This window comes from Erinaceus europaeus, chromosome 10, assembly GCF_950295315.1.
Source record: "Erinaceus europaeus chromosome 10, mEriEur2.1, whole genome shotgun sequence".
NCBI classification, from domain to species: Eukaryota; Metazoa; Chordata; class Mammalia; order Eulipotyphla; family Erinaceidae; genus Erinaceus; species Erinaceus europaeus.
The window spans coordinates 71,546,273-71,569,102 of NC_080171.1; the positions used below are offsets into that span (position 1 = coordinate 71,546,273).

General features: G+C 42.0%; 1 protein-coding gene across 2 annotated transcripts in view; it reads right to left on the bottom strand.

Moving 5' to 3' along the window:
• PIP5K1B (phosphatidylinositol-4-phosphate 5-kinase type 1 beta) overlaps nt 1-22,830 on the bottom strand; it is a 361,155-nt gene that overhangs the window by 289,049 nt on the left and 49,276 nt on the right. Inside the window, exon 2 of one of the 2 annotated variants that reach the window (XM_060199750.1) lies at nt 22,651-22,808. The exons of the other annotated variant lie outside the window; for it this stretch is intronic. The gene's annotated coding sequence lies outside the window, so the exon portion shown is untranslated. The remainder of the gene's footprint in view (nt 1-22,650; nt 22,809-22,830) is intronic. 2 annotated transcript variants of the gene reach the window in all.

Sequence of the window (22,830 nt, forward strand, 5' to 3'; positions counted from 1 at the left end):
GCAGTAAGTTAGTAAAACCACTTTTTATGACCTATTTTCTACTTCTAAGCAAAACAGCCATTGCAAACTATACTTGCTTCTGAAAACTTAATTCCTATTTGACTAGAGACAAAAAAAGAAGAAGGATAAGAACAAGAAGAAGAAGGAGGAGGAGGAGGAGAGGGAGAAGAGGAAGAAGAAGAAGAAGAAGAAGAAGAAGGAGAAGGAGAAGGAGAAGGAGAAGGAGAAGGAGGAGAAGGAGAAGGAGAAGGAGAAGGAGAAGGAGAAGGAGAAGGAGAAGGAGGAGAAGAGGAAGAAGAAGAAGAAGAAGAAGAAGAAGAAGAAGAAGAAGAAGAAGAAGAAGAAGAAGAAGAAGAGGGAGAAGGAGAAGGAGAAGGAGAAGGAGGAGAAGGAGGAGAAGGAGAAGGAGGAGGAGAAGAAGAAGAAGAAGAAGAAGAAGAAGAAGAAGAAGAAGAAGAAGAAGAAGAAGAAGAAGAAGAAGAAGAAGAAAAGGAAAAGGAAGGGAGGGAGGGGGAGAAGGAGAGGGAGAGAGGAAAACATGCTTTGCATTTTTACAAATAGCTCTGATTCTCTTGCTGGGGCTTTGTTTTCAAATTTATCTAAAGTAAAAGAGAACAACTATTTTCCCCTAGCTATTTTAATCTATTATAGCTATGTCCCAGATCATTATAAAATCTCTTGCTAAAGCACAGAATTCAGCATAGCACAAGTACATGCTCAATTGTTCAGCACATTGTAAGTACCTCAAATATTTCAATGAGTACGATTGCTTGCTCCATGTAACAGACTACAAAGCACTGTTAGCAAAGTTCTGTTTCACCACAATGGAACATCTGTAGTATCTGAAGTATTAAAAACTAGGGGCGTGATTTTTATTCAGAGCTTCCTTTTTGTAATGTGTGAGAATGTGTGTGTATATGCATATATATATATATATATATATATATATATATATATGACAGAGAAAAGAGTGCCATCTTCTCATTTATTATGTTCTGTTTGTTTTTGTCTTTCTTGCTGTTATGTGGTGCCAGGGACTGAACCCAGGGCAGCAGCAGGCAAGGCATGTACTCTGCTGCAGAACTTCCACTCTGGACCGTTGAATATTTCCATGTTTAAATAAGCACCTACTGTGAAAAATTATGGTTGATTTCCTCCAGAGCATAATGAATGAAGAACATGATTTTTTAAATACCAGGAACAAATGACCTGCAAGTGAATTTAAGATAATAAGCAGAAACTGTAGCATACCAGCAAACACTTTTGCTTAAGTGTTTAAAAACAATATTCAGAATACACAATCATCCTGGAGGACAGCAAATTACATAATTTTTTCCTTTTTTTTTAATCTCTCAATTTATTTTAAAATGCATGCATCAGAGGTAGAAAATGCTTCATTAACCATCACAAAACTAAAGGTGATTTTAATGACTTGTTCTTTGAAATATTAAATCTCCTTAAAGCTTAGACCAGGGAGAACAGAAACAACTGGTGGTGTACCTTTATAAGATACAGCTATAAGTAAAGAGCATAAATGAGCATAAATTATGGCGAGGTTTTGTATGCTACTGTGAATCCTAACAAAGAGATTTTCAAAGTTAACCCAATTGCCAAATGATTTGGTTATAGCAATAACTATCTATTGCCTTCTCAAACCCTAAGACAGCAGAAATTCTCCTCTTTCTCTATAAAGCCCATATTTCTCCCAGTTCTAAAACCTCTAGGGTGAGGCTCACTTTACTGCATGCTTCTCCCCATTCATACCAACTAATACTGCACCTGCTGATCCCAACCTAATCAATGCAACCAGTACCACCTCGGCATGTTTCTGGGGTAGATGCCATCCTAAATCCAGGAGTTCCTGGAGACTCCTCATCTGTCCGGCAGAATGTAATGAAACAAGGATGTGACCCGCCTCAGCATCAGCTGTGAAACAGCCTTTCCAGTTATTCACCTGCATTTTCTCTGACACATTATCCTCATTTATGAGGCCACCTGATGTTCAATCAGATGTTCAAAAGAAGGTCACCACTTTGAGAGAAGAATATACACCGCCCGGCTGCCACAGTGACCACAGCACACCAAATGTATTGTATTCTGAGTGTCAACTGACAAAGGACATTTTTCTTTAGCCTTAACTGATGGCTTTGAGTATGAATGGGATCATCAGGGAGAGGGTCTAATCAACTTTGTACGATACCAGAGTCTACATATCTACAGAGATGCGGATCATATAGCCAATACTTGTAAATCCTTCAACAACCCCATGCCAGCAGTATTAATGTTGAACCTGGACAATATTTTCCATCTTACATAGCAACATGATTATGATAGCATCCACAACAAGTAACTGATGCCAGTTATATGCAATGCCAGGAAATGCATTAGACATTAGACATGCACAATATTGCTGAGTGGCCTCCACAGCCTGATTTTTATTATATAGCTGGGGAGAGAGAAAAAGACAGACATCGATAGAGAGAAAAGAGAAGAGGGAGGGCAGGGGAGGGGAGGGGAGGGAGGGGGGAAGGAGAGGAGAGGAGAGGAGAGGAGAGGAGAGGAGAGGAGAGGAGAGGAGAGGAGAGGAGGAGAGGAGAAAGACACGAATATAACAGTCTACCATTCAGGGAATTTCCCTGGTGCTGTCCCTGGTACTCAGTAGTGTCAGGGTTGGAATCCAAGGCCTTCACACATCCTAACACACGAAATCTAGGCACTGTACCATCTACCAGCCCAGCAACTGACAGAAGTGCTTTTGCTATTTAAGACCTATGCACTTCTCTTAGGCAAGTCAGTGGCCAGTGAAGTGGCTCAGTGGTAGAGTGCAGGACTAGCATACATGAGGTCCTGAGTTCCATCCCTCACACCATGTGTGGCAGAAGGATGTCCTGGTTTCATATTTTCTCCCTCAGTTGCCAAATAAATATAGGTATTTTTAAAGCCTAAAAATTTTTTTTAAAAATCTCATTTAAGCAGTCAGATGGCATAACGGTTCTGCAAAATAACTCTCATGACTAAGGCTCTAAAGTTCCAGGTTCAATCTCCCACACCAACATCAGCCAAAGCAGAGCAGGGTTCTAGGGTGGGGATATGTATAATATTCTAATGCACTTTAAATAAAATCTCATTTAGCTAGCTAGTGGGGAACCAAGTCCCAAAGGTTAAAGGCTTTCTATGATCACAGTCCCACACACATCTCACACTTTAGTCAGATGAAAACATTTTTAGCTCTTGCAAAGGCCGTACACATTCACACTCCTCCCTTCCTAGAAAGACGACTGCTCTTGCCCAGCAAACAATCAGACTTGCACTCCTTTGACCATCTCTGACAGTTTCTTTTTTTTTTTAATTTTTTATCTTTATTTATTTATTTATTGGAAAGAGACAGCCAGAAATTGAGAGGGAAGGGGGTAATAGGAGGGGAGAGAGACAGAGAGAGACACCTGCAGCCCTGCTTCACCACTCACAAAGCTTTCCCCTTGCAGGTGGGGACCTGGGGCTTGAACCTGGGTCCTTGAGCACTGTAACATGTGTGCTCAACTAGGTGCGCCACCACCCGGCCCCGACAGTTTCTTAAAGCCTCAGTTTAGACAAGGTTTCCTCTGAGAACTCTTTCTGGATACACTAGCTTTCATCAGAAAAGTGAGACTCCCCCTTCCCTAGTGCTCCTCTTGCCTCATGTTCCCACATGAGGACCATGGAGCCTGCTTGCAGACTGGTTCCCCAAAGGGCTACATGTTCTCTCTTGGGCAATGCAGCCTCACTGCTTGAGAGCCTGGTCTTTCATATTATTTTTTTTCTCCCTTTTCATTCAGAGAGAAGTTGAGAGGAGAGGGGGACAGAGACAGGGTTAGAAAGATAAGACACCTATAGACCTGCCTCACCACTCATGAAGCATCCCCACTGCAGGTGAGATTGCACATAACCTTGCAGGTAATAAACGTGCGCTTAACTGGGTGCTCCGCTGCTAGACCTGGAGCCTGGTCTTTCACTGCTGCCATTCACCGTGACTTCAGACAGACAGGTGTGCTGAGTGCTGCACAGGCCCAAGTGGGCAGCTCTAAGGCCAATCTCCCCTCTTTCCAAAGAGTCTGGCACACAGCATGTAGTTATCAGCATTTTTTTTTAATATTGTGATTTATTGGATGGAGACAGAAATCTAGAGGGGACTGGGAGGAAAAGAGGAAGAGCCTTGCTTCACCTTATCAACACTTCTTTGTAACTGAACAAAGCTAACACAGGACAGTAAACACGAAATGGAGTTTAACCATGGGACTTCCCACAAGTTTATTATCCTCCAGATCAAAACTGCTTATGGCAAAGTTTAACCAAAAGGTAGCCATTAGTTTTGTCACTCAGCATTAGCACACTCCAAAAAATCTCTGCTTTATCTTTTCTACATTAGCTTTTTATACATTTTCTCTACATGATAATCATGAATGTTGAATAACTCCCTCTAAGCTTTTGATAATGGCATAATTAATCTGAAAATGGATGTGGCTTTTGTTTTAACCAGGGCTGCAAATAATTACAATGAGAACCAGCTATAAAAACCTACCCCAAAAGTGTTGACTGAAATACCAATTAATACAGTGCAATTATTCTATTTTAATGAACATGTTCACAGGGACATTATGTGTCTATATTCAGAAAACCAAAATTCCAAAACTTTCAACCACCTGCTCAGCAGAGAAAAAAATCTGCAGGCTAAACTCTGGCAAACAATTATGATAGCTCTGATTAGAAGTTAAAAAAATAAGCTTTGGCAATATATTTTCTCCACTCCCCACCCCCTACCACCACCAGGGTTTAACTGCTCAGATTCTTTTTTTTTTTTTTGAGGAAGAGAGGGAGAGGCACTGCAGCACTAAAGCTTCCCCTGGTGTACAGGAGCTCAATCCTGTGTCACTTACATGGTAAAACAAGAAGCCTCCCAGGCGAGCTATACCTCACCCAGGTTCATTCCCATCCCTAGTCTCTTTAGATGCGGAAACTTCTATCATTCCATAGAAGAGAGTGTGGTCCTAGAGAGAAGATCCTCTATGTATAACATAAGTCAATAAATAGCTATGGATGAGGCAGCCTTTGCTGAAGTAAACCCTCTAGTTATTCAAGCTCATTATTAGCCTTCATTCTTTCAGCTCATTCTAGTCTGCTATAAAACTGACTGCTGCCTAAATCAAGAGTGAGAAAAGAGGGAAGGGGTGGAATACCTGGCTGAGCACACACATTACCATGTGCAAGGACCCAGGTTCAAACCCCCAGCCCCCACCTGCGGTGGGGGGGGGGGGGGAGAAGCTTCACATGTAGAGAAGCAGTACTGGAGGTATTGGTCTCTTTCTCCCTCCTTTCCCCTCTTTCCCTTCCCCTTCAATTTGTTTCTATCCAAAGTTAAAAAAAAAAAAAAAGTGAGCAAAGGGAACCAGTAATACAAAAGCTACTAGTTGTGAAATGAATGGTAAAAGGGGGCCCAGGTAGGACACACCCAGTAGCAGGCATGTGTGACAGTGTGCAAAGGCCCGGGTACCAGTCCCCAGTCTCCGCCTGCTGGGTGGGAAATTTCACAAGCAGTGAAACAGTGCTGCAGGTGTGTCTCTTTCTCTCTCCCTCTCTATCGTCCCCATACTTCATGATTTCTGTCTCTATCCAAAAATAAACAAATAAAACAAATGAATTGTAAAACCTATTGGCACAAAAACATAGACACTGGGCCATGTGGCAGGCAGAAAAATGTCCCCCCTCCCAGCACCTCCAAGTCCTAATCCCTGGATACTGAGCTTAAGCTGTGGTCCATGGCAACAGGGCACTAAGGCTGCAGGTGGAGTTCACAGTTCACATTGTGAGTCAGCTGACCTTGAGATCAGATCATCCTGGGTTTAAGAAATGCCATGGGCTTAGTGTAATCATGGGGGTCCTTAAAAGGGAAAAGAGAGGTGTCAGAGTCCTGCATCTGAGTAATGCAACCTGAGAGTTCCCAAGGTATGGCTGTGGAAAATGAAGATGGAAGGAAGCCAAGACCTACTCGCCTCTAGAAAGACAAGGGGACTGGCTGTCCTGTGGGGGATTTTAGGAAGCAGGGACCCTGAAGATGTCTTCAACTTAGCCTACTCACACCAGTGTCTAGGCTTCTGATCTTCAGACCTCTAAGATAATGTATCAGTTTTGTTTTTTAGCTGCCAAGGCTTCAGGAACTCATTATAACAGCAACAGGAAAAGGCAGCTTTAACCAAGAGGGGAGTCTACATTCTTACTGTCATTTCCAAACCATGTGAACATTTGGTCTCTTCAAATGAGAAGCAGGCATTCCTGAAGACTGCCATGGATCTCTGATGGCCACTTCTCTACCTTCACCAAAGCTACAGACCATGAAGCATCAGACTTCACAGGTGTTTTACAGAAATGGTCCAAAACCCTTGTGAGCCAGGCACTTATTTTGAGGGTCTGGACATACAAAATTAATGACATTTTATGAAAGCTAAAAGAGCTCAGGAAAGAACGGCTGGCTGATTTCTGATAGTTAATTTTCAGATGAAGACATCCAGGCCTGAAGACCTTGGGCAGCACAGAGCTAATTAATCACATTTATGGCAAAGCCAATACAAGTTCTGGCTCTCTTTCCCTCCCTCCCAAACCTCTCTCTCTCAAGCCTTCTCAACCCTTCCAACACCCCGATTCTACTAGTATCTGAGATTAAGTGCTGCACAGAAAACTACAATAACGATAGAAACATATATAGTAGCAGTGAGTTTTTATTTTACTTTTATTTATTTCTTCTAAGCAAGGTACTGCTCAGTTGTGGATTATGGTGGTGCTAAGGGACTGAACCTGGGACTTCAGAGCCTCGGGTATGAAGATCTTTTCACATAACCATTATGCTCTCTCCCCCAGCCCTGGAAAGGAATTTTTAAAAGTAATTTAAATTAAAAAAGGAAAACTTCTTATCTATGCTTGCTTTTCTACCTGCAGGGTGTATGAAATCTCAATGCTAGGTCAAGTATTTGTGATGAAAACCCTCCTTGTGAGTGTGCATGATCTGAAAATTTAATCTGAAGAAAAAAAAATTTTTGTAAATGCAGATTTATTAATTTTATGAAGAAGTGGCCAGGGCGCTGTGGAAATTAAGACTTGTGCTTGCACGTCCTATGCACTTACTCACTGAGCCATCTCCCAAGCCACTAGTTTTTTTTTTCATATTCAATGCTTAAATGACATTTTAACAGCTAAAATAAAATATATCATGCAAGATTAGCTTTGCCTATTTACTTTTGTTTTTTAAACATGGTTACTATATGTGGCTCTCAATTCATTTCTACCAAACAAAGGAACAAACTAAGATACACAAGGAACATAAAATTCTAGCAAATGAAATCATGGGGTGCCCAAAAACAATACCAAAACCCAAAAAACCCAACCCCCCAATATATCTGCTGAATGCAAGGAAGAAATTCTACAGGGAACATGTGACCAGAGAGAAACATACACACAACATCTCCAGAATCAGACTTTGTAGCCAGGCTAACAGAGAGAGAGGGAGAGAGAGAGAGAGAGAGAGAGAGAGAGAGAGAGAGTGTGTGTGTGTGTGTGTGTGTGTGTGTGTGTGTGTGTGTGTGTGTGTGAGAGAGAGAGAGAGAGAGATTGAGAGATGGAGACTTGTTTCAACTATTTTTCATTAACTGGAACACAAGGAAGTCAGGACATAAATGAAAGATATTAGTCTGTAAAGCTTCCTCTGTTAGTTGGCTGTTAATTTATAAGTGATGTGAAACAAAAAAACTGTGAAATGAAAATCCCAGCAACTCATGGTAGCTGCACATCAAATGACATAATATCAAGCTTTATACCACAGAGAGAGACAAGTTGACCTTAAAAAGATATTGTCATGGGTCTGGCAAAATAGCTCACTTGGATAGTGCTCTGCTTTTGCCATGTGCATGAGCGGGACTTGAACCTGGCACCCACCATAGTGATGGAAGCTTCAGTGCTGTGCCCTTTCTCACACACTCTATAGAAACAGAGAGAGAGAGAGAGAGAGAGAGAGGGAAAGAGGGGGGAGGGAGGGGGAGGGAGAGAGAGAGTTTTATACTTCCTTTCTCACACTGTTTTTCATGTATAACTAGAGCATCTACACTGTTATAATACCCTTGTTTATCAGTTGACCAATCAAAGATGTGGGGGCAGCATCCACATTGAGGCTCAGGGAGTAAAGAAACTGGATAGAGAAGCCCACTTTCAGAGGAGCCCTCAGCTGCTCAGAGGGAGAGGACCTCAGCCTCTCAGAGATCACATGGGTCAGTGGCAGTTTTGCCCTCTCAGTTAAGGGTGCCTTGGCCAGTGACAGCGAACTGTGTTGGGCCTCGCTGAGGTCATCAAGGCCCCTGGCCACCCCTCACTTATGATTCTCACAGCCCCATAGTCCAGCCTTCCTGTCTACATGCTTCGGTTGAACTCCTCAATACATCCTCTATCTAGGAAGAAGCCATTAGATTAAAGGGCAGCACACAAGTCTGCACAGGAAGTGTGGAAGCAATGACACAAGAAAAACAAAGATGCATGCCGTCCGTGGCTTTCACTATCATACTCCTGGTACGTTTCAACAGTTTACGCATTTTGGGGAGAGACAAAGTATATAGTCCAAGTCATCCTTTTAAAAATATTTTATTTTATGACACAGAGACTGAGACTTAGAGACAGAAAAAGAGGACCTACATCACAGCACCTCTCCATGCTCATGGAGCTCTCCCTGAGCTGTCCGTGGAGCTCCACTGGTGCCAGGGCTTGAGTCCAGGTCCTCACATACGGAGGCCCGGCAGCGATTTATTCATTGTAATAGAGACTGGTCACGTTAAGGATACTAGGTCATGCTTCTGTGCCAAATGGGGGTGGGGGCTTACTACCTGGTGGTGGAATTTCCTGTTTTTGCCAGAGTGTGCCCTACTGCAGTCTGACTCTCTTGAGCTGGTTGTCTTTCTCAGTGCTTGGCACCTGTAACTTCATCAGTTGTCTTCTATGCACGTCTGTTTACCCCTCCTGCTCTAAAAGACTGAGATGTACTAAAAATGTAACTCCAAAGTGATGGAATGCTCATACTAAGTCTTCAAGATGAAGATTAAATAGCTAAATGGTGACCATTAAAAACGTGATGGGTATGAACGATCTTTTCTTAAATTTTTTAAATATTTTACTTACTGGATGTATATTTATATGTAGAAAGAAATCTTTACTTATTGATAGAGACAGAGAGAAACTGAAGGGGAGGATAGAAAAGAAGAGAAAAAGAAAGACACCAGCAGCACTACTTAATTTAAAAAAAAAGTGCAGCAGGGCAGAAAGAAATAAAAATCATTTCAAATCTAAAGTAAAAGGTAGTTAATTATATGACCTTTTGGTCATAGAGTTCTAGGCAAATGCTAGTGACCATTTTCACAAAAAGGAATGTCCGGGGGCCAGGTGGTGTGGTACACCTGGTTGAGTGCACATGTTACAATATGCAAGGACCCAGGTTCGAGTCCCCAGTTCCCACCTGCAGGGGGAAAGCTTCACAAGTAGTGAACTGCTGCAGGTGTCTCTCTGTCTCTCTCCTTCTCTATCACCCCATTCCCCTTTCCATTTCTGGCTGTCTCTATCCAACAAATAAAGAAATATAATAAAAAAATTTAAAAGAAAAGAATGTCTGAGAAAAAGAACTTGGTACACAGCTAACGACATACCAATTTAATACCAAAAGGAAACATTTTAAATCAGGCTTGTCACTGGCTATTTATTTTAGAAAAGTTAGAACCCTATCTCTCACTTTACACAAAATAAATTTCACAAAATAATAAAATACAAATTGAACCAGAAAAGCACGAGAAGAATCTTAAGGTAGTTATATATACCAGAGTAGACCAAGAACAAATCATAGAGGAAAATATTCTTGGGTATGACAGAATACAATGTACTGTAAATCTCAAAGATAAACCTGCCAAGCACAAAACTGAAAGGCAGGATAATTGAAGGAACCACTTACAGTATAAGTTAATAATTAAAAAAATATTTATTTATTTATTCCCTTTTGTTGCCCTTGTTTTTTTTAATTGTTGTAGTTACTGTTATTGACGCCGTCATTATTGAATAGGACAGAGAAAAATGGAGAGAAGAGGGGGAGAGAAAGATAGACACCTGCAGACCTGCTTCACCGCTTGTGAAGCAAATCCCCTGCAGGTGGGGAGCCGGGGGCTTGAACCAGGATCCTTAGGCTGGTCTTTGTGCTTTGTGCAATGTGCACTTAACCTGCTGCACTACCACCCAGCTCCCATAAGTCAATAATTTTAACCAATAAAGACTTATTATGAATTAATTTAAAAAATTAGCTTTTGAAGGAAGTGACAAGATAACTTTACTAAGGTATACAAATGATCCAAATTTAAATATGTGCAAATGAAAGTATAACAATGTTCCCAATAACACCATGTCATACTTTTTATTTGGTTGTTTTTTAGCGATCACATTTAATGTTTTCAAGCAAGCAAGCAAGCAAATAACTGGCTATTCTCACTTCTGGTCTAAACCTATCTAGGCGGGACAACAGCACCAAAAAAAAAAAAGATGAAGAATAAGAACAAAACGTAAAGCAGAACTTGGACTGGGCTTGTTATAGTGCACCAAAGTCAAGGACTGGGGCGGGTGTGGGGTGGGGAGGAGGCTGGGGAGGGTTCAGGACCTGGTACATTATAGAGAAGGAGGACTAGGTTGGCAGCGAGTGTTTTGCAGAAACCTGAGAAATTTTACACATGTACCAACAACTCTGTTTATTATAAACCATTAATCCCCCCATTAAAAAAAAAAAGAAAGAAAAGATAAGCATGAAAAAGTGAACATTGTTTTAAATAAAAGTCAACCTAAACAGGAATCATGGCCATAAAGACAAAGTTGATAATGCTCATTTAAAAAAAAAAAAAATTTTTTTTTTTGCACTCCACTGATGCAGTAATTTCATTTCCAGGAGTGTATTCGATGGAGGTGACTGTGAATATTTAAAGTATGACAATTACTTACTAATTACAATAAATTCCCATACTATTAGTCTGTAGATATTACGCTATGTCCATTAAAATTGTAACAATTAAAAAGAAGCTACATTGGGAGTCGGGCGGTAGCAGTGGGTTAAGTACACGTGACACAAAAACACAAGGACCGGCGAAAGGATTCCAGTTCGAGCCCCGGCCTCCCCACCTGCAGGGGAGTGGCTTCACAGGTGGTGATGCAGGTCTGCAGGTGTCTGTCTTTCTCCCCGGCCCCTCTGTCTTCCCTTCCTCTCTCCATTTCTATCTGTCATATCCAACAACAATGACATCAATAACAACAATAACTACAACAATTAAAAAAAACAAGAAGGGCAACAAAAGGGAATAAATAAATATTAAAAAACTTCGAAAGAAATCTCTACTACTCGTGGTCCAGGAGGTGGCACAGTAGATAAAACATTGGTCTCTCAGGCATGAGGTCCTGAGTTCAATCCCCGGCAGCACATGTGCCAGAGTGACGTCTGGTTCTTTCTCTCATTAATAAATAAAATTAAGAAAAAAGAAATCTCTAATACTATACAGCTCAAAAAACTCCACATACACAATATGATATTTTAAAGTTATGGGCAACACAAAAGATAATGCCCAATGAACATTTATTGGGCAACTACTATAGACAAGATACTATGATAGGTACTATGAGTAGATAGCCTTAACCTCTACTATGTACCAAAATGCAGCACATGATATTTTAGAACTAGAAAGTCTGGATTTTGTAAATGAGCAAACAGGCACAGAATTTTGAGTATACTAAAATATTAAGTTTTTAACATAGTTCAAATGTTAAAATGTATTCTATAAATAACAAAAAAGATTATCATTCAGTTACTCTTTTGAAGAGTGGATAAGGAAGTAGGGGGCCTGGAATTTAATCCTGGATATATCAGAAATACAATTTAAAAAATTATCAAGGTTCAGTGGCCAGGTGATGGCACATCTGGTTGAGAGCACCATATTACCATGTACAAGGACGCAGGTTCAAGTCTCCAGTTCCCACTTATAACTTCATAAGTGCTGAAGCAGTGACTGTCCTCTCTCCCCTCTCTCTCCCTTTCCATCTCCACCTTCCATCTCAGTTTCTCTTTGTCTCTATGCAAATAAATAAATAAATAAATAAATATTTTTTTTAAATAAATAAAAATTATCAAGGTTAAAAATTCACTAACATAGAACTAACTGTGTTTAGGGTCTGAAAAGATCATTCACTGAGGAGGGTGCCTGCTCTGCCACGTGGGTCCCCAGTTTCAAGACCCTGGTACTCCAGTTGGGTGCAGTATGGCACTAGGGAGAAAGCTTTGGTGCTACAGTGTCTCTTCCTCTCTGGGTGTCTCTGTTTCTGTTAGAAAAAAAACCTAACCATTTTCAAATGAACAGTTCAGAAGCATTTTGCATATATTTTACAATATTGAGGAACCACCACCTACACCAGTTCCAAAACTCTTCTTCCTGTGATGTAGCAACGCATTCAAGGCATACACCATCCGTTTCTCAATTGAGGGCTTTTCAAGCCATTCTGCACAAGTGGTTGGCTCATTATAGTCCGAATCATTTAACAAATGTCTATCAGCAAAACGTAATACCTAGGAAAGTCAGTCAACTGAATCAGCCATGAGAATGAATTAGCCACTTTTTCTTTTAAGAACTGGACTTTCATTACCTGAATCGGTCACTGCCTCTCTTCTTTCAATTTAATTTCGCTTTGTGAAAAGTATCCCGGACCACTAGCTTGTAAGTGTGGGATCCTGAGCTCAAAAGAGGCCAATTGATGGGGTCTCAACACAGGAATCCCAATTTGCAGGCACAGAGCTTATAGTAGAAATATTTTTTATATATTTGAACCTGACAGAGAAAGGTGGTTTTTTTATAATTACCATGAATATTTACATGTCATCTTAGTAACATACTGCTGTGCCTTTCAAAAATCTACAGCTACCAGCATTTTCTGAGACTATTATGCACATGACATACCTCTAAGTGCTTCCTTTGGGTTATTTCATCTGGTCTTAACAAGAATTTTAAGGAGACTAGAGTCTGGAGAGGTTACGTGACTTACTCAAAGTAATCCACTTTCTACCTGGAGAACCAGAATTAAGAGATGGTCTCTTTGAATACCATGAAACATGGTGCTTTCACATGCAAGGCATGCTCCTTCCCTGAGATGCACTATCAAGAATTAGTCCCAAACCATGTCTTACCAGGATTCCCATGGCAGGTGGGATAAACCAAAGCCACTTGGCTTAACTTTCAAAGACACTCCCAGGCAGTGCAAATGGAAACCAGCAGGGGTTTAACACTTTGGAATGACTTGGAAAGTTGGTCTTCCAACTGTTAGTCATAAGCAGAAGTTTATGAGCAAACACAGGCTCATGTCATGTTTAAGTCATTTATCCCTCTGAAAATACTAAAAATATATATATATTACCACTCAAATACTTAAGACTATACCTGGTCCCGAGTGCCATCTCCCAATCTCTCAGCCCCCCTCACCCTGAAATGTCTTGCTTTTTCATTGCTCTTGACAACATCTAATAAACCATGCTATTTACACAGTCACTTAGGTATTATTGTTACTGCTCTCCACTAGGATGCAAGGACAGGGAATCTTTGTTTTATTCACTGCTGTGTCTCCAAACACTTGTGTAGAGACCATGGCCCAAAGCACAGTCCTTCTTACAAAAGCAGCTAATGGCCCCAGCTCCCTATCTGCAGGGGAGTCGCTTCACAAGCGGTGAAGCAGGTCTGCAGGTGTCTGTCTCTCCCCATCTCTGTCTTCCCCTACTCTCTCCATTTCTCTCTGTCCTATCCAACAACGATGGCATCAATAACAACAACAGTAATAACTACAACAATAAAGCAACAAGGGAAACAAAAGGGAATAAATAAATAATTTTTTTTTTTTTTTTAAAAAGCAGCTAATGGGATCCAATTCAGAACACTTTCTAACCTCCCACCAAAGACTGCTCAAGATTCTGCGCATTGGCAAGGAGACACTGGTGCATCTAGAAGTGCATCCCACAATGGAGTCACGGAAAAGAAAGCTGTGGCTCTGGAGTACCAGAGGGGAGAGGCTTCTCTCCTCACAAATGGAAGAGTTCAGAATGACAGAGCTGACAGTACTCCACACAGGAATCAAGCCAGGGCCCCTCAATTCATCCACATGGTTTCATGGAGCTGGGGGTGGAAGGGAAGGGCAGTGAAGCAAGGATGCTTAACCCAGGACCCTGAGCTTTATCAGGAAAGCTGCTCTTTGCAAAAGGTTGTAGATGCCCACCATTTCTCAAAGGAAGCTACAGAACATGGTGTGACAAACCAGGGTAAAATCTGCACATGGGAAAGTGATAGTTTGCATCTGGAAAACTCATTTGTAAATGTTTCTTTTAGGGCAAGGGAAAGCACATCATCATCATCATCATCATCATAATAATAATAATAATAAGAAGAAGAAGAAGAAGAAGAAGAAAAAGGGCCTCCATGAGTAATGGATTCATAGTGCTGGCTCCAAAGTCCCAGGTTCAATCCTCCACACCACTATAAGCCAGAGCTGAGCAGCACTCTGGTAAAAATTAATTATATTAAACATTTCTTTTATCTATTAAAGATATATATTTATTTCATAGGACAGAGAATGGCCAGGCTAGCACTCTGGTGTGTGTGGTGCTGGGGGGATCAAACTTGGAACCTGATGCTTGCCAACCCAGAGGTCTCCCACTATACCACTGCCAGGCCACTGAACTCAGTTTTCTTTCCTTCCTCCTTTCCTTCCTTCCTTCCTTCCTTCCTTCCTTCCTTCCTTCCTTCTTTCCTTCCTTCTTTCCTTCCTCCCTCCCTCCTTCTCTCCCTCCCTCCCTTAGTTTCTTTCTTTTTATGATTTATTTATTTATTTTATGAAAGAGATCAGAGCACACTTGGTCAGTCAGATACAGTGTCAGGAATTGAATCCAGGGCCTCATACTTGTAAAGCATGCACTCTACCAGCTGAGCCACTTTCCCAAGGTGCTTGGTCATTAAACTCTTTACTAAGATGCCACACACTACAATGAGGCCTTCGTTTGAATAGCCTCACAACCATTCTGTGATGTAGAAATGATTCTTTCTCATAGGTGATGAAAAAAGAGTTGTGCAACCTGCTCAAGCCCACACAGCTACTTAGGGATAGCGCTAGGATAAGCTTAGGAATTGTACTCCAGGCTAGAAGGGCTCCAAGGAAGGTGGCTTTTGCTCACAAGTGATGCTGATAAACAGACCTCAACAATACAGGGCAGCCCCACAACGAATAATTCATCTGGCCCCCAACATCAAAAGTGCCTTGCTCGGCAACTCTGGATCTCAGCCACCAGGCTCAGTCTGACAAACACCAGCATCACTCCAAGGACAGAAAAGGGGAAAGTCTAATTCTCACACACCAGCTTGACAAGCAGCTACAAGTTACCTCAGAGCAAAACAGAAGTGCACTCATTTCCTGGGGCTGCTGTATAAGTACCAAGTGCTAACCGATTGCGCCACTGGAGCTCCTGGGGCTGCTTGTAATGAATGATGAGAAGCTTGGTGGCTTAGTACTAGAGAAATAAGTGTATTCCCAGGTCTGGAGACCAGAAGTTCCAAACCATCAGTACTATACTGAAATCAAAATGGTGTTAGATCAAGTCAACAAGACAGTGTACTTGCTCTTTGTCATGTGCACAGTCCAGGCTCAAGCCTGGCCCCCACTGCTTGGGTGGAAGCTTGGGTGCTGTGGTGCCTTTTACTCTGTCTATCTGGAAAAAGTTGGCCTGCAGTGCTAAAATCCCAGTGACAAGGGTGGAAGGGTTGCCTCTCTCAGCTTCTAACTGCTGCCATTCCACCTCTCCCTCCATCTTCACCTCATCTTCAACTTTCTATAGATATCATGATTACATTTAAGGCCCACCAAGAAAATCTCTTCTCTTGCCATGTAGGCTTTTCTTTTCTTTTTTAATGTTTGTTTATTTACTGGATAGAGACAGACACAAATCTAGATAGAAGGGAGTGATAGTGGTCTGGGAGGTAGCACAGTGGAAAAAGCACTGGACTCTCAAGTGTGAGGTGCTGAGTTCAATCCCCGACAGCACATGCACCAGAGTGGTGTCTGGTTCTTCCTTTCTCCCTCTCTCTCTCTCCCTCCTTCTCCTCCTATATTTTTTCATAAATAAATAAATAAAAACTTTAAAACAGGGTGATAGGGAAAGAGACAGAGAAACACCTGCAGCACTGCTTTTCACCACCTGTAAAGCTTTCCCCCTGCAGGTGGGGACAGGGGTTTGAGCCTGGGTCCTAGTGTATGGTAACATGTGCACTCAACCATCTGCAGCATCTCCTAGCCCCTAGAAAAATCTCTTCCCAAATCCTTAATTTCATCTGCAAAGGTTTCCCCCCTCCTTTTTCTAAATCAAGTAACATTTACAGGTTCCAGGGACCAGGGGAGGTCATTTATCAAACTACATACCACAGTAGACATTATCATTCTATCCTACCCAGGAGGGAATCATGCAGACAAGGAGAAAGTAGGTTGATAGGGTCAGAGATGGGATCTGAACCCAGTTCAATCCACTTCTAAAGCTCTTTCCCTTTCTTTATGCTGCACTACTGACAAGGATGATGGAAATCATTTAAACTGGTGGATTGCTATCTGAGTGGAGACTAAATCAATAAGACCAAAAACCTGCATATGCTCTTGGCACTGGAAGGGAAAAAAAAAAAAGCCAAAACATGTAAGAACAAATTTCGTGAAGCAAGGATCATCAGATGATTTGCATTAAGTCATTATTTTCATTACATAACTTAGCAAACATTTTTTTATCCTCAAGTATCTACTATTACAAAAAAAAAAAAAATGACCTAGAATCCTTGCAGAGAATAGCCCATAACCTTCTGCCTCCCTCTGAAATACTCTGTAACAAGTTGCAGACTTACTGAATAAGCTCTTTTAGGCTCTGTGTCTTTTTTATATGTGAAAATCTCCAACACTCTGTGAGAGGTCAGGGCTAATAGGGTTGGGGGGGGCATGGTGGTACTATGTGTGGGTGGACATTGCAGTTTACATAATTACAGAAATGTTTTTTTTACTAAAAATAGTGGGCCTGCAGCCGTAAATGAAGGAGGAAGTCCTTATAGATAGTATAATGTTTTCAAGGTTCATGCAAACTATACCAACTCTAAACAAGTCAGATATAAAAAGATTCAAATAGTCTATGACTGCATTTATATTAAGTATCCAGAATAGTTAAATCCTTAGAAACAAAGAGCAGATCAGTGGTTGCCTAGGGCTACGTGGAGTGGATTGCTTAATGGTATGAAATTTTATTTTGGAGGAATAAAATTTGTTAAAGCTACAAAAGTGATATTTGTCTCTTTTTTTCACTTCAAACTGATTAATTTGTCATATGAATTTCTCCTCTAAATGGATGAATGAATGAGGGCCTCAATGTTAAGAAAATAGAGGTAGCACTAGGTAAAGAGAAAGACAGGCTGGGAGTATGGATCAACCTGTCCATGTTCAGCGGGGAAGCAATTACAGAAGCCAGACCTTCCACTATCTGCACCCCATAATGGCCCTGGGCCCATGCTCCCAGAGGGATAAAGAATAATAGGAAAGCTATCAGGGGAGGGGAGGGGATATGCAGTTCTGGTGGTGGGAATTGTGTGGAGTTGTACTCACCTTACGGTTTTTGTCAGTGTTTCCTTTTCATAAATAAAAATTTTAAAAAAGAAGAAGAAAACTAAGGTAGTCAACTCATTTCTTATTCTTCTTTCTTCTCTTTCTTTCTCTCTCTCCCTCTATAGCACTGCTCTACACTCAGGAAACTTGCCCCCTGCAGGAGAGGACCAGGGCCTTGACTACAGTCTTCATGCACTCTTGTGTGCTCTACGAGGTGTACTACCAACCGAGCACCCAAGAACCGATTTTTAGGTGGTGGTAAAATGAATTCTGGATCTGGGGAGATAGAATAGTGGTTATGCAGAAAGTTTTCATGCCTGAGAAATCAAGTCCCAAGTTGAATCTCCAGCACCACCATAAGCCAGAGCTGAGCAGTGTTCTGGTCTATCTCTCTGTGTATATTTTCCTCTCTGTATTTCTCCTATTAAAAATAAATAATATACTTAAAGTAATAGAACACATTCTAACTTAAATCCTAAAGTAGAGACAACTAACCAAGAAATTATGATTTATCTTATAAACCCTGGACAGAATGTGTCTTCTACTCCTCTGCTTTTTGAACTTTGACAAGAAACCTTCAAAATCATGGATGTCATAAAAATGCCTAAATGACTGAAACAATGTTGCTCCTAAAGAAATACTTGTTGTGGGGAGGGGAGGTAGTATAATGCTTATGCAAACAGACTCTCATGCCTGATGCTCCAAAGTCTCAGGTTCAATCCCACTATAAGCTACAGCTAAACAGTGCTCTGGTAAAATAATAATAATAATAATATATTTTATTATCTTTATTTATTAATTGGATAGAGACAGCCAGAAATCAAGAGGGAAGGAGAAGATAGGCAGAGAGAAAGAGAGAGACACCTGCAGCCCTGCTTCAGTGACTTGAACCTGGGTCCTTGCACATTTTAACATGTGTGCTCAACCAGGTGTGCCACCATCCGGTATATATATATCAGGAAATACTTGTTGGAAAACAAGATCACATGCCAAACTTTACCTGCCCACTCTCCCAAAATAAGTCATCTTGCTGGACTTCCCTAGCAGAGTCGGGTGAGGTAATGAAAGAAGCCTGCTAATGCAGAGGTACATTTCAAAGACGAAGTGTTAGTACAGCAAACAATGATAAACATCAGAGAGACAGCATGAAGCAGAAGGCCGCCATGTTGCAGAGCACCCTAGAGAAGGCCTGGGCAGTAATGACTGGCCCAGTGAGCAAGGGGCTCCTACCCTGCAATCAACAGATGGTAATTAAGCAACCAAAGTAAACAGCTGCAGTTTCCCTGTGCTAGTAAGCAGATAGGACAGACCAGAAGAATGTGCATGAAAGAGATAAGCTATGCCCGCCATCTTCTGAGGCCAAGTACCTAAAATGGCCCCGGAGAGTCTGATGGTGTGGACAGAAACGTGTCTTGATAAAAATGGAGAGGTTCTGCCTCCTGGTAGAGTTGAGGCAGTCTGCTGAGTAGCAAGGAGAAGAGGTGCAAGGTAAGAGGATCATCAGGGCTAGTTCAAGCCCAGCCTCATCATTTAGAATCTATACGCAATTCTTTGAAGAACACAACTTTGCAATGTTCCCACAGATCTTAAATGCCACACACACTATGCTGATGCCGACTGGTCAGTGTGGCAAAGGAGGGAATGTATGGAGCCAGGAGGACACACATAGCAAAGGCAGGCTGGCTGGCTGGCTGGAGCCCACTGGGGAACCCTCCGCAGAACAGCAGAACCAGATGCCTCTGGCCCTTCCCAGTAAGAGCCCCTTGAGCTACACTGGATTCTGAGAGAAAGGAGTTCCAGTAAACCACTGGGTCTCCCAGAAAAAGGAGAGAGATAGTGTCACAGCCATATCAAGGAAACTAGAGATAAAGCCCCAGACATGGGAGTCGGGCGGTAGCACAGTGGGTTAAGTGCGCGTGGCGCGCAAGTGCAAGGACTGGCAAAAGGATTCCGGTTCAAGCCCCCGGCTCCCCACCTGCAGAGGAGTCACCTCACAGGCAGTGAAGCAGGTCTATAGGTGTCTATCTTTCTCTCCCCTTCTCTGTCTTCCCCTCCTCTCTCCATTTATCTCTGTCCTATCCAACATTGACAACAAGGGCAACAAAAGGGAATAAATAAATAAAATTAAAATTAAAAAAAAGCCCAGAAACAGGGCAAGGGGGGTTCTCTCAAGGGCCTTAAGAGAAGGAATTCACTCTAAACACCTACAACACAACAACTCCTGTGACACCACCTGCGCATAAAATCTTCCCTGCATTTCATCTTGTCACCTCCAACTACCCCAAGCCAGCAGTTTAGCACATGACACTAGACAATGTAAGAGTCCAAGGAATCAAAGGAGGACTCTCTATTCTGTATGTAAAAAGGAATCAAAAGAGCTATGTGGCCAGTGTTGTTTTTGTCAAGAAATAACAGAACTTCTTGGGAGACCAGGTCAAGTTGTTTACTGATGGCATCCCAGAGAATCTTCTTGCTCCAGGCAAACTACACATGAACCCCTCTATAGCATCACATCCCTTGGAAAATGCACATCTCAAAACAGAGGCTCAGCATGATCCAGTTTGAACAATTTCTAGGTTTACTGAGTAACATGTCCTGTCTAATCCCCCCCCCCCATTTGTTGCAAGGCCCTGCGAACAGTTCAGCAGCTGTTGCAAAGAAGGCTTCTGACCTCTCCATAGTAGAGGGGGTCTCATTCTCTCCCTCTCCTTCTTCTCCCTCTCCCCTGCTACACAATCTTCCCAACACACACACACACACACACACACACACACACACACACACACTTTAGGAAGTCACTCCCTGACACCAGGAACAAGCTCTGTTCTGATCCACATGAAAAAAGCCGAGTTTCCTAACTTTGAGCATCATGGCTCTTCTCCTTAGATGTCACCCTCCTAAGATCCCCTCCAGTGGGCCAGCTCATACCCAACAGTAGACACAAATCCAGTCACAGCATGACGGCCTCACAAACTCCATTCGTCTGAGGAACCCATTCGTCACAAGAAACCCATTTAGAAGAGATGGAGATGGTGTACTGCACCAAAGTAAAAGACTCTGGGGTGGGTGGGGAGAGTTCAGGTCCTGAAAAAGGATGACAGAGGACCTAGTGGGGGTTGCACTGTTATGTGGAAAACTGAGAAATGTTATGCATGTACAAACTATTGTATTTACTGTCAAATATAAAACATTAATCCCTCAATAAAGAAAAAAATTGAAAAAAGAAAGAAAGAAAGGAAGAAAGAAAGAAAGAAAGAAGGAAAGAATAAAGAAAGAAACCCATCTTAAAACGCAGGTCAGCAGAGCATGACAGAGAACTGATCTCCATTCATCTGGCACACGTTGGTCAAGTCTATGTACCAATGTCAACAGTGTGTGTGGCTTTCTGTGTCACACACTGGCCAAGGATATATTTCTGGTTTTGGAAATATTATTCATCACATATGCCACAAAAATCCTGTTCCTTACACATATACCCTACGCTTCAGAGTTTATTTCAAACCCAGCCATTTAAAAAGATGCTTCTGGGCCTTTCCATTAGGCTTTGAGCTCTTTAAAGGAGTCTGGTGTGGAACTGGGTACACACAGGAATTCAACAAAAGCCTAGGGGCTGGGCAGTGGCACATTTGGCTGAGCGCACATATTACCACACACAGAATCCTGGGTTAAAGTCCTCTCGCTCTCCACTTGAAGGGGGGAAGCTTCATAAGCGGTGAAGCAGTGCTGCAGGTATCTCCTCTGTCTTCCCTTTCCCTCTCAATTTCTGTTGCTATACAAAGTAAACAAATTTAATTTTTAAAAAGCCTGAAGTCTGGTAAGTGAAGGAACAGACAAAGTGGATACCCTAGCTCACCCAGATTTATGTGGACACTGTCATTAAATATCTTTTAAGTGATTTACTATGCCACTGTTGATCATATCCATTCAGCACTCTATAAATGTATTTTAGTGGTTTTATTTATCTCTTAAGAGTATACTGGGACCGGGGAGCCTCAAGTAGAAAAGTATTTTGCATAATATTATGCTATCTACCCAACTTAAATGTCTACTTAGGGCTACTTATATAAAGGGTCCCCCTGAGATTAATTTTTTTCTAAACCACGGCACTGCTCAATTCTGGCTAATAGTGGTGTGGGGGATTGAACCTGGGATTTTGGAGCCTCAGGCATGAGCAACTCTTTGCATAACCACTATGCTATCTCTCCACCCACTCTTTTATCATTTTAATTGTTTTTTTTTCCTTTTTTAAGTCCATTTTGTTAGAAAAGGCAGAGTAACTAAGGGGGAAGGGACAATTAGAGGGGGGTAGGAAGAGAGAGATACCTGTAAGCCTGCTTCATCACTTGTGACCACCCCCACACACACCCACACCCACACACATACAGGTAGGGACTGGGGACTTGCACACGGTAATATGTGGATCCTACCCAGTGTGCCACTGCTTAGTGCCCCAAGGGCTATTCTTTTTACCCTAAAACATGCCAACTGTCCCCCACTCCCCAGCCCACATATCCCCCAGAGAAGAGTAAAGAACCACTGAGACATGAGACATTAATTTAGGGGTTGCATGTTTCAGGTCTCCCAAAGGAAATAAACAGCTTTAAAAAAAAAATTGGGGAGTCGGGCTGTAGCGCAGCGGGTTAAGCGCAGGTGGCGCAAAGCACAAGGACCGACATAAGGATCCCGGTTCGAACCCCGGCTCCCCACCTGCAGGGGAGTCGCTTCACAGGCGGTGAAGCAGGTCTGCAGGTGTCTATCTTTCTCTCCTCCTCTCTGTCTTCCCCTCCTCTCTCCATTTCTCTCTGTCCTATCCAACAACGACAACAACAATAATAACTACAACAATAAAACAACAAGGGCAACAAAAGGGAATAAATAAATAAAATAAATATTAAAAAAAAAATTGACTGTCACCTCTCTTATGGAAAGGCCTTTGGGGGCGAAGCAGGATAAGGAAAGGCTCGTCAGGCACAGGGCTGAGAGGCATCAGCTGCCAAAGAAGAAAAGTCACCAGGTTTGGAGTTGTGAGCCTGCAGTCACGTCTTAGTTCTACAAGGCCTCAGCTTCCTCATCTGTAAAATGGAGATGATAATG